At 35.9% G+C, this 18,150-nt stretch overlaps 1 protein-coding gene and 1 pseudogene across 2 annotated transcripts in view; one reads left to right on the forward strand and one right to left on the reverse strand.

Moving 5' to 3' along the window:
- GRID2 (glutamate ionotropic receptor delta type subunit 2) overlaps nt 1-18,150 on the forward strand; it is a 1,459,902-nt gene that overhangs the window by 503,296 nt on the left and 938,456 nt on the right. The gene's annotated exons all lie outside the window — the stretch shown is intronic.
- Nucleotides 11,116-17,588, reverse strand: LOC115836716 (annotated as a pseudogene).

Raw genomic sequence — 18,150 nt, forward strand, 5'->3', positions numbered from 1 at the left:
CTATTGCCCAGACTGGAGTGCTGTGGCACAATCTTGGCTCACTGCAACCTCCGCCTCCTGGGTTCAAGTGATTCTCATGCCTCAGCCTCCAGAGTATCTGGGACTACAGGTGTACAACACCACCCAATTTTTGTACTTTTAGTAGAGAGGAAGTTTCACCGTATTGGCCAGGTTGGTCTCAAACTCCTGGCCTCAAGCAGTCCACCTGCCTCAGCCTTCCAAAGTGCTGGGACTGCAGGCATGAACTGCTGTGTCTGGCCTAGAATCAAGGTTTTTAGTTCACCTGGTACCATATCTAAGATAAATCTTAGAGCATTTAGGTACTTAATCCAAAAATATATTTTTGCAGTATGCAACTGTCCCTGAAATCCTTGAAATAAAAAGTATAATTTTCGAACTAAAAATGTAGTTTTATACTATAATTTTTCTTTTAAATAATAGTAAAACATATCCATATCTTTTTTACTCTGACTCTAGTGTATATGCATTGGAAAAGGAAAATTCTGTGTTTTAGTATATTTCATACCCAAATTTTCTTTTACTTAATATTTTCAGTATCATCTGTAAAATTGCTTTCATTACTATTTCTTTTGTATTTTGTCTGTTTTGCATGCATTAAAACAAAATGTGAGGGAGGACATTATTTTTGTAATTGTCTATTCACTGAGATAAACTGAAATGTATATCAAATCAGTCATTAACCCCCAAATTTACCTAAATGATTCCAAATATCCTGGTATTTCTCACAAACAAATTGACTCAGTTTTGTGTTTTTCTCTAGAGGCCCAGGATTGTATTGATGACTGAATAATGTGTCAGGAAAATTGACCTATATGATTTTTTTCTTCACCAACTTATGCCAGTTAGAGTAATTGCATTTTATAATATAATTTTATTGTGAGTAAAATATAAACAGTTGACAATTAAAGTGAAATCATATGAACATGGGAGACATATTTTACAATGTGAATATCATTGAACAAATGTCTGTTAACAATTTAAAAGTAGTAAAGAGGTAACCAAGTAATTCAAAATCGTGAAGTAGTTCTTTATGCTTAGATTCAATTTTAAAGATTTTCTTATCTGTAATTAGAGACTGTCACATTCAGTCATCTGAAAGGCAATACCAGTAAGGATCATCTACTAAATTTTTAAGTCTTGAGAATAGGCATTTTGTATAAGTAAACTCCATTTGTTTGCTCCCTACAATACTCCATATATTAAAAATAACATGTGCCAAAAAGGCTTCACCTTAGAAAATCTGTACAACCTTTATGTGAACGTTAATGAACATTATTTTTAGCAATAGCTTATTAGGAACCCTGATTTTCAAATAAATATGTGAAGATCTTTAATATATGAATATCAGCATTTTCCCAAGAAAGGTAAGTGGATGTTTATTATCTGTGAGTGAGATATATGTCAGTTTAGACATTTAAAAATAAATCACTCTGATTTAATGTTGTAATATAGATTACAAAAACATTCTTAAGCCATGAAAATCATCTGCCAAATCGGATAAATAAAAAAGAGTGAAACAGATTTAATCAAAACATTCTTTCCATGGGAGGAGGGTGTTTTTGGTGATAGGAACTCTCTTCCCTGAGAAAATGGAAATGTATTTGGATTTAAAAATTAGAATCAACACATGGATGAAACCATAAATAATACAAATGCAAATTTTACACGTATATTTTCATTACACTATTACCACTGTGATTTTAAATGTAGTATTTAAATACCAATAATGAATTTAGCATAATACTCCTGTTTTAATAAAGCAACTTTATACGGTGATTTTTGTTTTCTTATCCAAACTGAATTATATATAGTGATGATGAGATCACTAGCATCAGATGAATGAAAAACTGATTTATGCTGTACAGGTATACAACTCTTTATAAATAATCTTGCAACTTGATACAGAAAGTGTCTATAATTCTGGCATGTTTGACATTCCCATTCAGTCCAACAACTCGTTGACATATACTTAATTTGCTGCTTCTTGAAGGTGTTGCTTGAAGTTTCCTTCTACTTGACAGGTGTCTGACAGTTCAGTCTCACTCAGAGCTTAACAAAATGGGAAAAGAATGCATTATCTAAACCCCTAGGTAATATCCATTTTATGTCATTTTATGACTTTGATAATATCCAGGACTCAATTCTGTTCCTCTGGATAGTAAATAATGTGCACTTTTACTTGTGGCTTTTTAAGATATGTGTATATACCTTTAGATTTCCTTTAGACTCTATCTTGAAATGTCAAATCTTTATGCCCTGCCGTTCTTAAACTATAACTGATGTTTACAATATGGACTGTGAAGGAAATTATGATAAAAATATATTTCCTGGTCACCCACTATTTTGGTCAATTTAGGCTGCTATAGCAAATTACCATAGACTGGGATGCTTAAACAACAGACATTTATGTCTAGCAATTCTGAAGGCTCGACATCTGAGATCAGAACGTCAGCATGGGCAGCTTCTGGTTCAAGCCCTCTTCCTTGTTGCAAACAACCAACTTATATCCTCACATAGCAGAAAGAGAGCAAGCAATACAGGCACTTAATTTCATTAGTAGGTTCTACTTAATTATCTCCCAAAGGCCCTAACTCCATATGCTGTGGGGATTAGATTTCACATATAAAATTTTTTGGATATACAAACATTCAATTCATAACACCTACCAAAATCGAAATATTCATAATACAAATAATGCTCTTAGTATCTGGCATCTCTGACAAATTATTTCAGCTGTTTTGCTTTTGAATACATATTTATATCCATGCAGATTTATTAGAATTCTTCATTTAACTTCAGTACATACACACACACACACACACACCCCACACACACACATATACTCACACACACTTTTTAAGATGTAAGCATATGATTTCATTTTAGAAGCAGACAGAACCATATTATACGTCAGTGTCCACAGATAAAGTACCTAATATAAAACTGAGTTTCTAAAGGAAACATATTTTGAGGTGAAAATCTGTTTAGCTTACCAGTATCTATATAATATGTGCAAAATCCTTAACATCGCATTGAAAGATTCTTTGTAACTGATCTTACCATGTATTTTTAGCCTAATTAATTTTCTACATTTACCCTGCCAGTTCTCTGTTCCTACTCATTGATTCCCTAACAATGTAAGGAGAGTTCCTTTGTTAAGGCATTCACAGAAAGTTTTCCCTATTCTTCTCTATCTGAAAAAAAAAGTCCTCTATCCTTAGAGATCTAACCCAAAGTCCATGAAGCATTTTATTGATACTTTCATTTTCTGTTGCAGCACTGGCTATTTCTTTTATGCCACGGAGTGGGCACATTTTGTATTTGTGTCTTGTATTATTGCAACTTGATCCTTAGATTGGATCTTATTTTACTTTTGATGTATGTGGTAGTCAGAGGCCTACCAACAGATAGAACCCACACAGTAATTTGGAGAAAGTTTAATATAAAGAATCAGTAGATATAATACAGTATTTATGTAATGGAAGATTAGATAGAAATAACTAAAGAGGAGTCTAAAGAATATGTAATAGTAATTATAAGGAGAAACCATTGCCTCTGAAGCTGAGAGGTACCCAAAACGAACCTCCTCATCCCCTGCAAGGCTGATATCCAAACTTTATTTGTGAGGACGTGCCTGTGGCTCACTGGCTGGTAGACAAATTGCCGAGGTGCTGGAACAGCAGGACTTGTTGGAAATGTTTTCCTCTGGGATTCCAAATAAGTCACCCATAGGGAGGATCCTAACCAGCAGCACTCCTCTTCAAAGCCATCTAAGGGGTGCCATCTTTGTAGAGGTGCCTCATTGGCAACACTCCACTGCTATGCCATCTGAGAGGGTAATGGAAAATGCTATCCACAAGGAGATTGCACACTGAAAGTTAATGCAAAGCAACTTAAGGGGGTGTGGAAGATGCCATCCACAGGAAGTGCTGGGCTTCAGAACTCACTGAAAAGCCATCAGACAGAGTGTCTGGGTGCTTCTAGCCACCATGTGCTATAGGAGCCAGGTATTAAAGAAGCTGCATGCTGAGAGGAGCACACTAGGACCAGAAAGAGAAACCTTTCTTCCTCTAGTGTCCCTCCAATGTCACGTACTGACAGAGCTCAAAATGTGCAAGTTCACAAGGGAGAAATATTTATCAAACCCATTTCCATTATTGTAGAGCAGGCAATGGGGGGTGGATTTGGATGTGACAGTCAATGTATTCATAATTGGCACAATATACTTATTTATTGACTCTTTGAACAAATCAGAATTTCTTACAAGATAGAAATACATTCTTAACATTCCTTTTGTGCCCAGGATTTTTAAAAAATCTCAAATAAATATTACTATATTTCTCCATCATATTCTTATTAATATAATATAAACTTTATCTTTGACATTTTATGTGCACAAGATATGTCCTAAGCATTAAAGATAACTGTGTTACATAAGGGCACATTATTTTGCTTAGTAAGTGTATGAGCATGTGTGGGCATGTATGGGTGTATATAAAGTCAATATTTAATTTATGAGTGACCAATTTGAAAATTAATAAAATGGGCTTGTTGAAAGCTAGAAGCTAGCTACTTTAAACATCAGAAAGACAAATGACAAGTCTTGGTATCAGCTAGTCAAAAATATAAGTTTCTACCTTTGAAAGGATTATGCCACACATTGATTTCCTAATTTTTTTTTTTTTTTTTTTTTTGAGATGGAGTCTCGCTCTGTCGCCCAGGCTGGAGTGCAGTGGCGCGATCTCGGCTCACTGCAAGCTCCGCCTCCCGGGTTCACGCCATTCTCCTGCCTCAGCCTCTCCGAGTAGCTGGGACTATAGGCGCCCGCCACCACGCCCGGCTAATTTTTTGTATTTTTAGTAGAGACGGGGTTTCACCGTGGTCTTGATCTCCTGACCTCGTGATCCACCCGCCTCGGCCTCCCAAAGTGCTGGGATTACAAGCGTGAGCCACCGCGCCCGGCCTGATTTCCTAATTTAAATAAAGGCAGGTATAGGAAATTTACTTTAGGTTTCCATCTTTGAATGTTATAAAATATTGTACTAACACATATTTTTTTCTGAAATGTTATAATCTTATTATACTTGAAGAATAACATTGGGGCTGGGTGTAGTGGCTCATGCCTGTAATCTCAATACTTTGGTAGGCTGAGGCAGGGGGATTGCTTGAGCAAAGGAGTTCAATACCAGCCTGGGCAACATGATGATACCTCATCTCTACAAAATAAATAAAAACTAACTGGGCATTGTGGTGTGTACCTGTATTCCCAGCTACTTGGGAGGCTGAGGTGGAAAGATCACCTGAGTCCAGGAGGCTGCAGTGAGCCATGATCATATCACTGTACTCCAGCCAAGGTGACAGTGCAAGACCCTGTCTCAAAAAAAAAAAAAAAAAAAAAAAAGCCAAAAAAACAACCAACCAAACAAACAAAAAACCCCTCACAAACAAAAGAGCAATATTGTTTTTAAAAGTACATTTTACTGGCTGAGCATGGTGGCTCATGCTTGTAATCCCAGCACCTTGGGAGGCCAAGCCAGGTAGATCACCTGAGGTCAGGAGTTCGAGATCAGCCTAGGCAACACGGTGAAACCCCGTCTCTACTAAAAATACAAAATTAGCCAGATGTGGTGGCACATGCTTGTAATCCTAGCTACTGGGGAGGCTGAGTCAGGAGAATCACTTGAACCTGGGAGGCAGAGGATGTGGTAAGCTGAAATCGCACCATTACACTCCAGTCTGGCCAATAAGAGTAAATCTCTGTCTCACCAAAAAAAATTAAAAAATAAAAAAGAACATTTTACTAAAGATGTACCTTAACCCATTTATGCCTAGTGTACTTTAACCCATTTGTCTTCAAATTTATTCACATTAAAACCTTATTATTGCTCATACATTAATGCATGTTTCCTTGTTTTCAGGTTTATGTGTACTGATCGTCTGTTACATAGCCAGGCAAAATAAATGTCAGAGTTTGGTAAAGGTTTCCACAGGGAGAAGGGAAGAGTGTTTGCAAATGAAGGTTAAATATGCTAAAATTGCAAAAATTACAAATATCTTAAGTATTTTCTACGAAACGATGCATAAATATTTGCTACTAAAAGAGTTCTGGCATTTGATTCATGTGGTCTAGATTCAGATTCTACCTTTTCATTCACTGTTTAAAGTTTACATAACTCTTCTGGAAAATGGGGATTCTAATAGTACTAGTTTATGAAAGAGTTTTTGTGGATTTAGTAAAAGATTAAACTCATTAACAACTTACAAAGCTCTGCTGTATTGAAAATTGAGGAGAAATAACTTTACAATAAATAAAAACTGTTAAATTTAAGAACAGGGATATAGTGTACACGTATCTGCAGTTCTTCTCTCTCTTCTAAGGTTTACTTTGTACATAACTACCTAGCTGCCCTTCATGTACCTTAGAACTTCATCTACTATCCTTAAAATCTAGTCCCATGTTTTAACCATCTTGGATGGTTAAAACTTTCAATGACCTTCACCTAGTTACACAATTCTGGGACCCAGGAGTCACCATTAACCCTACACTACTCATATTCACATCCAGTTGGCCACTAAGTCATGTTTAATCTGTCTTTTAAAATTCAGTGTAGTATGTTTCCTTCCTCATATTCACCCTTAAAATTGTCTTTAACTGTAAATATCAGCAATTATATTTTTTTTCTTATTTGGCTTAATTCATTTAGTTTTTCACTGCATTTTATCCCTGCTTTTATCAGCTACATTGCTGTGGGTTTAAAAAATTATAATTGGATTATATTATTCCTCTCTATAAAACTTTTAATGCCATTCTCTCAATACACCTTACTCCTATTGCCTTCAGGATAAAGTTTGTACCTATCCTAGATGACATTACTTTATCCATAGGATGACCTTACCAAAACCTTTAAGTTCTAGTCTTAACCTACCTGTCCAGCCATATCTCTCATAAGGTCATATCTCCCCATAAATATCTAATGCTCAATTTTATGAAAATTGCTGACAATTCCTTGCAATTGTTTTTTATGCTTCCTTATTTTTTTAAGTCTTATATTTTACCTGGAATGCCATTATAATGTTTAATTGATTTGTATCAAAACTACTGGGATTTGTTGATGGCTTACCTTATGTTAGATATTCGGCTTTTTTTTTTTTTTTTTTTTTTTTTTTGGAGAGATGGTGTCTTACTATATTGCCCATGCTAGTCTCAAACTCCTTGGCCCAAGTGGTCCTCTCCCTTGGCCTCTCAAACTGTTGAGATTATAGGTATGACCCATTGGCATAGCGTTGCCAATTTTTTTACACATATTATTTAATGTAAGTTCTATGGCAATTTAGTGAGGAAATAGATACAGGGAAGTTTTATTTCATGTCCAAGTTTACAGAATTATAAGTGGTAGAGTCAGGCCAATTTTATGTTTGTCACTAAAAACGATGCTATCCAAAAGATGCTGCAAAACTGACCTCAATCATATTCATCTGTGTGAAACCTTTTCTGACATATCTACATGTGAGATATTGATAATCATGTTCTCTTTGTTATCACTATATCCACAACTGTTTCTGTTATCTCAGGTGTCACACTAAACTTCAACTGTGAACTTTGTGTCTGTTATTCCCACTTAACTATAAACTGAGAAGCAGAATAACAGTATTTTAAAAATCATAACCTCTTGCCCACTGTATAGTTAGTTCTCAATAAATTACATTTGAATGAATGAATAATACAGATTCCTTCTTTTATTTTGTATTCAACTTCACCCATACAAGACAGACTGAAAGTGTCATTAGCTATTATCTTTGTATTCAGGAAACATTAAAAAAGAAAAATGGCATTTGAGATGGGTGTTGAAAGATAATGACGGAGAATTTTGACAGGTGGAGGTAGAATGAGAAAAGGCATTACAGAGGCCCAACTTAATAAGAGCTATTTTGCCTATACTAATGGACAGTTAACAGTCTGATTTGGTGTATTGCTTGGAAATGATCTTGCTCACAAACTGACTAGCTGTTCAATTTAGTTTTAAGTAAATGGGCAAGTGGCAAAAATATGAGGAAGTCAGAGGAACATTTCTTATATTAACTTGATGAGTTGCTATACCATTGAAATCTCTTACCTCACCCAGAACAGCCCCTCTGGAAGTTCTCTTTCATACTTTATGTCTCTTCTGGGTGTGCAAAGCAAACATGAAGGTTATATCAGACACATATGAATATACTCAATGAATTTCTGCCTATGGACAACTACCCTTTTGCAATACTTATTTGAAGCATGTTTTCCACATGAATAATATCTTGAAGATGAAATTATGTAATTGGATCTGTAATTTATCTGCTTGATATACCCTTCACAATAATTCTATAGCATATAATTTTTCTCATTTTTAAATATTTATGAAGAAGCTTATGTCGCAAGAGCTTCATTCTCACTGTGTATACCTGAATGCTGTGATAGGTTAGTAATGGGCACTGAATCAGAACTATTTATTTCTATCCTACACCAAAGCCCTTGTTTTATAAACTAGGCAACTTTACTCCCAGCGTGAGCATGAGCATGAGCAAATGTTACAGCAACAGGAAAGCATACTGTCATTCAAAGAATTATCTAGAAAGTGGATAGTTTCGGCCAAATCTGAGATTCTCAGTGCTGTTTGTACATCACAATCACCCACGGGAGGTTTTAAAACTTATGCTCAGACATCATCACAAATCTCCACCACAGACCAATTCAACCCAGTTGCTGAGAGAGGGGTCCTGGCATCAGAAGTTTTTAAGCTCCTGAGTGATTCTAATGTGCAGCCAGTACTGAGAACCACTGGACTAAAATAAAGGACACATGTACGGGGGCAGCATGAAGAGTGAATAGGGTTTAAAAAGGAATATTAGAATCAGATTGGCAGGATAAAGCCCCAACAGCCTCACTCAGTAACTATGTGATCTTGGGCTAATTACTAAACTTCTTGAAATCTCTATTTTCCTGTAAGATGGGGATAAACTAAAGCATGTGAAATACTTAGTATTTGGAGTCACTTTAATTAATGGTAATTTTTACCATTTAAAAAAACATAAATTTTAAAAATGATAATAGGACTATGTTGTGGAAATATTTGACTACTAACTGCAGGAAGGGATATTACTACAACAGCATAGATGACAAAAACAAATTAGAGATATATTTTTTGCTCAGATGCTGAAAATATTTTTCTTTTCATATCTTGTTTGCAGTTAAGTAATCTTTGGTATTAATTAAGCAGTTTTAATTGCAATAAGCTTATAAATTATCAGTACTCCATAATGAAGAGAAATGATAAAAGTCTGTCTTGTTTTGATATTATATGAATAATAGTGAGAATTATAACGTGCTTTCTTTTACTAAGCATCAGCTATTTTTCAGATGAATAGAATTTTGATGAGTTAACTACCAACTGCATAGTACCACTTACAATCTTATTTTCGAAAGACACTGTTTGTCTTGAAACAATCTAGAACTGACAAATGACAACATAAGATACTCTGCTTTGCATATTAAAAGACTTTCACATTCAGTTCTCATTTGGTTCTGCCCACAGCCCTGAGACATGGGAATTAATGAGTTGTATAAAGTTATTGGTTTTTAGGGGAGAGGGCTATGACAAGAATCCTTCCCTTCTAACTTTGAATGTAATGCTGCTTTTATGACACACATACTTATTTGGAATATGTTGAAAGTCTAGAAACTAGGAATTAATATGTAGGCAAAAGGACCAGTGCAATGCTATGAACTCGGTGTGAGTAGATCTTAGGGATTCTAAAGGGCACTCTAATGCCTTGTAGATTTAAGCTGAAAGTCAGAGAAACAGTTAAGACAGCAGAAACCTAAAAATTCTCAAAATATCAAACAGGCAGAGTTAACTCTACCAAAGTCAGAATGACTCAAGACACTGTTAGCAGCAAATGAAAACAGAAAGAAAACAGCACCATACAACCTCTGGTTTGCTTATGGTACTTACTAGAAGTGAATAGTCTTGGCTGCAATGAACTTTATAGAATGTGTTTATCTTAGAGAATGTCAGAATCCTATAAATACCCTGGAAATAGCAGGTGGCATAATGTCTTCTGCAGTCTCGTTTCAGCAGATAAACTTCTTCAGTTCTATTTAGAATGCATTTTTTGTACTACGGTTGATATTTCAGGCTACAGTGATGTATATACAAATATCTTCAGCATTCTATTAATTTCAGGTTCAATTTTTACTGAAATCAATATCTATTAAAATTATCATAATAATCTTATTTTAAATTGTACAAAATTCCTATTCTCTTGTATCAATATAATATCAAATTAGATGTTTAAAAATCCGATTTTCTTTTTTTTTTTTTTTTGAGACGGAGTCTTGCTCTGTCGCCCAGGCTGGAGTGCAGTGGTGCAATCTCGCCTCACTGCAAGCTCCGCCTCCCGGGTTCACGCCATTCTCCTGCCTCAGCCTCTCCGAGTAGCTGGGACTACAGGCGCCCGCCACCACGCCCGGCTAATTTTTTTGTATTTTTTAGTAGAGACGGGGTTTCACCGTGATCTCGATCTCCTGACCTCGTGCTCCGCCCGCCTCGGCCTCCCAAAGTGCTGGGATTACAAGCGTGAGCCACCGCGCCCGGCCCTGATTTTCAAATAAAATAACCTAGAAGCAATACTATAATCATCTTCCCTAATATATATATTTAAGATGAAACAGCTAATTATAAACAACTTATACATGGAAGTATGCATAAATATTGTGATTTTTACTTAACACAGTGATAAAGAAATTGATACATTTAAATAACCATATATATAGCCAATTTGAAATTTAGGTATACTCCAAAAGTAGATATTTTGAATTGATATATTTAACTGGCTTAATTCAACATAATGTAGGCCAGATATTTCATAAAATTATGTTTATTACTAAAGTAATGAGTGCTTCTTGTAAATAATTCCAATACAAAAATATGTGGAGCAAAATGCGACATTAAGAAGTACACCAGGGGGGAAGGACAGCATTAGGAGATATACCTAATGCTAAATGATGAGTTAATGGGTGCAGCAAAACAACATGGCACATGGATACATATGTAACAAACCTGCACATTGTGCACAAGTACCCTAAAACCTAAAGTATAATAATAATAATAAAAAAAGAAGTACACCAAAATTAGGATGGTCAGTGCCTCTGGCAATGAGGGAATGGGATTAGAAGAGAGAACAAAATGGTTGACAGTCTTATCTGTCATGCTTAAGTTATTTCATAAAGTTAAAATGATGAAATGTTTCTATTGATAACCATGGATTCTATGTAAGAATTTGTTACAGTATTTTTGTAGCTGTTTGTGTTTTTTAAGTTTCTCAAAAGTGTTTAAGATTTAAATTTGACCATATTACTAGGTAATTGATCTTGATTTCAGTTAATACCCTGGAGTTACATAAACAGAAATTTAAAATAATATTTTTGATTCTACAAGCATTCCACATTCATTAATGTAATACAAGAAAGCCAGATCATTCTACTGTGATCAATTTACAAATTGTGTTGGAATCTGCCTGCATATAGCCCATCCCCTCAGTAAGGCACCATAAAAGCTATTTTAAGTAATGTTCTCTCAATCATAATAAAACACACATAGCAAGACCAAAAGGCAGTGATTCCTTTTTCCATTTCCATGTAACTTGTCCTCAAGCTAAGCAGTCCGACAACTCAAGCAAAAACTGTTTCATAATATGAACAGCCACTTAAATACTTTCTCCCCATCTCTTTATGTTTCACTGCTGGGGAAGTTAATAATGATCAAAGTAGGAAGATTTTTTCTTTTTTTTAAAACAGAAAGTCCATTTAAAAAAACCTAAAGTTCTGCCATAAATGTCTAGCAGGTGCTGATGGTCACCTGCCACACTTGCACCAGATTGTCTATGTAGCCAGCAGTCTGGCCATCAGCAGACCAGAGAGGTGCAATGGGGAGTCTCTGCCTTGCTGCAGATTCTGATAATTTCTTGCTTAATTTCTATGATGGTCTTTCCTTCTAAGTCCCGGATCTTGATGCTGAGGCCTGTGCTAGCTCAGAACCAGTAGCAGTTGAGGCTAAAGCACAGAGTATTGATGATATTCCCACCATATAGCATACTAAGGTGCTTGCCTTTGTTGAGATTGCATGGCATGGCATGGCCAGCATTGCCTCCAGAAGCACAGAGGGATCCATCTGGAGAGACAGTCACAGTGTTCAGATGGGCCGTGTAGCCAAAGTGGTTCATCTTCAGCTTGCAGTTAGCCAGATTCTGTACCTTGACCAGCTTGTCCCAGCTACAGAGGTGATAGTGTTGCTGCTGTTAGGTGAGAAGTGGACATAAGACACCCACTGAGTGGCTGTCCACCTGGACAGTGTATTTGTATATACTCAGGGTTATAACCATAACTAGATGGTTTTATCTCAGGATCTAGAGACAATCTACTGGTTATCAATGGAGAAGGCCACACTCAACATGTCCTTGGTATGGCCTACAGATCATCTCATAGTGATGCCATTTGTCAGATCCCGGAAGCACAGGTTTCCATCTCAGGAGCCTGAGAGGAAAGTGGCCACCTGAAGAGATGATTCTGTCATAGACAAAGTGGGAATGACCCTTCAGGGCATACTGTGGGATGCCATAGTTGGTTTCGTCCCTGTTCAACGTCTACATGATGATGGTTTTGTCTCGAGAGGTGGACTGTATCATGTCCAGGGTAGTAGCGATCTGGTTACCCAGCTATTGTGGCCTTCGAGAGTGTCACAAAGGGTCATCTGCTCTGTCATGGTGGTGAGGTCAGGTGTCACTGCAACAACAAGTATGCCACTCAGACCAGAGGGACAAACACCACAGCCGGTCCTGCCACAGCCCTGCCACAAAAAAGTGAGCCAAGCAGGGAAATTTTAATACATGAAAAGTACAAAGTATAGGCATAGGATGGACTAGTTTCACTAATTTAGAGTCTATGTGAAGGGCAGTATTGGAGAAGGTAATTATGTACAAAAGTATCTTGGAGCTGGTTGAATTTGCCCTTTGCCCTTTATGAGTCATACATATATATATATGGGGAAAAGAAGTTGTCTATTGCCAATTGGTACAAGGATTAAAATTAGGAACTATGAACATTTCATGAATATTTCATGGCAGAATTTTTGACAATATATAAGTAATGAAAAAGCAGCCTTTTATATTTAAAATATACAGAGCTTATCTCTTATTTGCTGCTAATCCCTAGCACCCTGTACATGATTGATCTATTGATATTTGCTAAATTTGTCAAAGGACATTAATAATTTATTGAATCCATAATAGGTGACATGAGAGAAATTGGCTCAGGGAAGCAAATTATGCTGTCTGTAGTCACACAGAAAGGTTGGAACCTGGATGGCAACACAGGTCTGTTTGACTAGAAAACTCCAATCCATCTTCTTGTCAACTGAATGGTATTTATATTTATTAGAAACAATCACTCAAAAGTTCTAGATTAAAAATATATCTAGATCACCACACAATAAAAAACATCTTACATCTTCCTTAAGTTATGATTAATTTTAGTGTGTCAGTAATAAGATAAATTAGTTGTTTGGTAAAGAGGTGCTAATCTGATAAACTCTGAAATTCCTTCTAAGCCCTTTTGTTTATTTATCTTACCATGGATACAAAAATGGCCACAAAATAAGAATGTGACTATTTTCCTAGGAGTGTACATTGTCCACCCCAGTGCCTGACAGGTCGAACTGTTTGTGATGACTCCAGAATACTCTGAATCCCATCAGTAATTCCTTCCAGTGTTGTCAATGAAATTTAGAATAGGGACTGGTGCTAGTAGGAACAGGGAAGGTGTCTCTGGGGTTGCCTAATAACTAATATTATGGATAATATCTAATACAAAGGGATCTTCAATCTGGCTGGTAATTCAGGGGAGATAGGATGAAGTGAAACATGTCTGAAATGTCTGAGCTAGATAAGGAAGGTTAGGCCAGGTGAACAGGAATGTTAGGAGTTTGACCTGTAGGCTAAGAAAGATGTAGATAAAGGCATTTTTGCCTGCTTAGGCTGAGGTTCTCTTCCTTTTTAAATAGAATCCATAAGATACCATTAGGTTATTATATTTGGTGGAGGTTATTGAAATTTATCATTACTTGTGTATTTGAAAAATATATGATCTTCTTTATTATCTCCAAATGTTTAAGTCTCTGCTGTGTAGTAGCTATGATTTTTTCCCCATTTCTTTTGTTCATTTGTTTCTAGCAGTTTTTGCCAGCTATTCCCTGGTACCTGTGACACCCTTTTTTGCTAAGAAAATACTTCTGTCTTGGGTGCTAGTTTCATGGCTAGGGTTGTATATTTTCAAAAGAATAAATTAATTATTAACGTATGTTTCTGAAAATAAACTTTTATTATTTATTTCAAAATTTAGTAACAGTTGAAAGCCATGAATTACTCTTTTAAAAAAGCTAAAGAAAATTATAATTGTCAGACCCACCTCAAAGATCTGCCTTTGTACCTTACCAGTCCATTCCCCTTGCATTTATGTGTAACAAGGTTACTCTTTTAGTTTATGTTAATTGCTGATATATCTACTCATAAACTACTGTATGAATAATATTAAGAATTTGGATTGACTAAGAAATTAACTTTAAATTGCCTCTATAAACATTAAACTTTACCTTTAGATATTGTTTTTTAGGAAAATCCATGAAGTGCTCCTTTGTAATTAATAAAATAATCAAAATAGGTTGTTAGAAAAACTATTAAACACATTGAAGCTATAGCAATAATGACATGATAACCAGATAAATATATGAAAGTTTGTAATCCACAATTTATTTTTCATATCCACAAATTTCTGAATAAAAAGGTATTAACATGTATCCCAGAACTTAAAGTATAATTAAAAATAAATAAATAAAAAATTTTTAAAAAGTATTAACATAGATCTGCCCATTTAAGAAATATTTCCGTGACAGACACTGAGATACTTTGCAAACAATCTCCCACCTCTTCTTCTGATTTAGTTCATGTGTTATGCCCAGGGATGAAAAACCAGTAGTAAACCAGGGTACAACTAGCCTAGAGAGCACTTTTGTGCAAATTACAATAAAAAATCATCCTATGAACTCAAAGATGATGAACAGAAAAAAATTCACCTTCCATTGGGGCCCACAATCTGTTAAGAAGAATCCAGATTGAGCTTCAGCCCCTACTAAAACTCTTGGCCAAGTACCAAGTTACATGAACATATGCAGCAGCTCTGCTTATCAGGTGTGCTATGGCAACGAGGAGGGTTACAGATATGCTGAGACATTGATTCTTCAGCTGTCATGACAGCGAAGTGAGTCTTAACATGGCCAAACGCCATGAACAGAACACCTCCAGGCTTCTGCAGTCTTGTCTGTTTACTCCAACATCTCATACCTCTATCATTATTTGCTATGTGACATGACACAAGAAAGGCTAAAACCAGTCTTGGTCATACTGTTCCTATTCACTTATGGGTATTTAGAGGTAGATGTTTTAGTAAGCTAGGTTGCATATTATTCCCATATAAATGAGAGCCACCTCTGCCCCCAACAGAAACCATGTTGTCAAAATAGCATGTAATGCAAGGAGCCAAGGCAGCCCATATGCAGGCCTGAAGGAATGCTCAGTAGACACCTGGACGTTGTGCCATCAGCAAAAAAGGAAACAGCCTTCATGTTCTTACCAACACTGGGGAGCTACTTGATTCATTTTCTGGAGCCCATGTTAGGAGAAATATTAAATGTCCTAACTGCTTAAGCCACTTTTGGTTTGATATATTGCTACTTGTAGCTGAAAGTATCCTGAGTGTTCCAACTTGGCACTCCTTCAGTGAGTACTCAGTACAGCAGCCAGAGTGATCCTATTAAAACACAAGTGGCATCTTGTCACCCTTCTGCTCAAAATTCTCAGTAGTTTTCTGTTTCATTCAGAGTAAATGCCAAAGTCCTTTTTCAGAGCTAGAAATCCTACGTAATCTGCCCTTGCTCTGTCTCCTCCTTTCCTCCTACCTTCTCTGAATTCATTCCTACTTATTTTTCTTTGTCCATTTTATGTAAACAGACAAGGCATGCATCCAACTTAGGGTCTTTGCACTTGCTATCCTCTACCTTGAAAACTCTTTTCCCTGATAGCTTCATGGATTGATTCCTAAGACGCTTTTGCTCGTTACATTAATCTTCCTCTCTCATTGAGGCTTTTCCTGGATGCACCATCTAATGACCTTCCAACCACCAGTCCCTAACACACCATATTTTCTATCTTCCTTCCTGCTCTATATTCCTTCATAGTACTTATGTATAACATGTTTTAGTTTTTAATTAATTATCTCATTTGTGGCCTGTTATTCCCACTGGAATGTAAGTTCCAAAAAGGAGTGATTTTTGCCAGTTTTGCTCCATACCGCATGTACAATATCCATAATAGTACCTAGGACTTAGAAGGCTCTTAATAAATATTTGTCAAACGCGTATATCATAGGAGTTAAGCTTACTAGACTACTTGCATTACATTATTCTCGCTTTAAACGTGACAATTTATAATTATCTGTATAAAATAACCAAAATATTTAAATTAATTTAGTACTTTTATACAAAACCTTATATTGATTTGCATATCAGCTGATTTAAAATGTCAAGTATTACAACATGAGTTTTTCATATAAAAATTAGAAACACTTAGGCAATCTGATTTTATAGACTGGTAATTGGTTTGATTGATCTAATGTTATTTCCTTTACATCCAAGTGCTTTCATGGTGTGGCCTTGGGATACTATGAGTTCACTGAGAAGAGTTCCTTGATATGTTTTAGATTTCATATTCTGAGATAGGAGTTTTTATGTTTCATCAAAAATATCCAAAATTATATGGGAAGGCTATTGAAATACTCTTCTCCCCTCCAGTTACATTCCTGTATAAAGCTGGGCCTTTTTCATATTTCAATTCATGTTTCTTAACAAATTGAGTAGAAAATCAGATAAAAGAATCCACTTATCCTCTATTAAGTCAAATACCAAGGGATTTGCAAGTGTCAGGCAATTAAACTGTTCTCTTTTGTTTAGAACTATTTATATCTATCCAAAAAATATTTGTTATTTATATTAATGTTTAATGAATTTATTATTAATGAATGAAAAAGCATATATATTAGAAATTATCAGGTTAATTTTGGGTGCAATAAACATCAACAGGTATAATCCACATAAAAAAAAACTCTTTGGAGAACTCAATACTTTTTAGCAATGTCAAGGGATCCTGAGATAAAAAAAAGAAAAAAAAAGGGAGTCAGTTTTTGTTACTATGTCCCTTCTGTCTTTATTTGTTAAACATTTATGTGTTTAACACCACCCAGCCCCGTCAAGACACGATATTCTACCATCCTGGTAGTATATCTTCACACTACTCAGTTTTGTTTAAATGCTAAATAGCTTTTAATCATATTATCTTAAATATAATTTTTTTCCCCAGCCAAGACACCAGTATTTCAGAGAAGCCATTTCATGGCCGTGACTCACACCTTTTTTTTCTTTTTATTATTATTATTATTATTATTATTATTATTATTTAAGTTTTAGGGTACATGTGCACAACGTGCAGGTTTGTTACATGTGTATCCATGTGCCATGTTGCTGTGCTGCACCCATTAACTCATCATTTAGCATTAGACGTATCTCCTAATGCTGTCCCTCCCCCCTCCCCGCTCCCCACAACAGTCCCCGGAGTGTGATGTTCCCCTTCCTGTCTCCATGTATTCTCATTGTTCAATTCCCACCTATCAGTGAGAACATGCGGTGTTTGTTTTTTTGTCCTTGCGATAGTTTACTGAGAATGATGGTTTACAGTTTCATCCATGTCCCTCCAAAGGACATGAACTCATCGTTTTTTATGGCTGCATAGTATTCCATGGTGTATGTGTGCCACATTTTCTTAATCCAGTCTATCATTGTTGGACATTTGGGTTGGTTCCAAGTCTTTGCTATTGTGAATAGTGCCGCAACAAACATACGTGTGCATGTGTCTTTATAGCAGCATGATTTATAGTCCTTTGGGTATATACCCAGTAATGGGATGGCTGGGTCAAATGGTATTTCTAGTTCTAGA

Source organism: Nomascus leucogenys, chromosome 9 (assembly GCF_006542625.1).
Source record: "Nomascus leucogenys isolate Asia chromosome 9, Asia_NLE_v1, whole genome shotgun sequence".
Lineage (NCBI taxonomy): Eukaryota > Metazoa > Chordata > Mammalia > Primates > Hylobatidae > Nomascus > Nomascus leucogenys.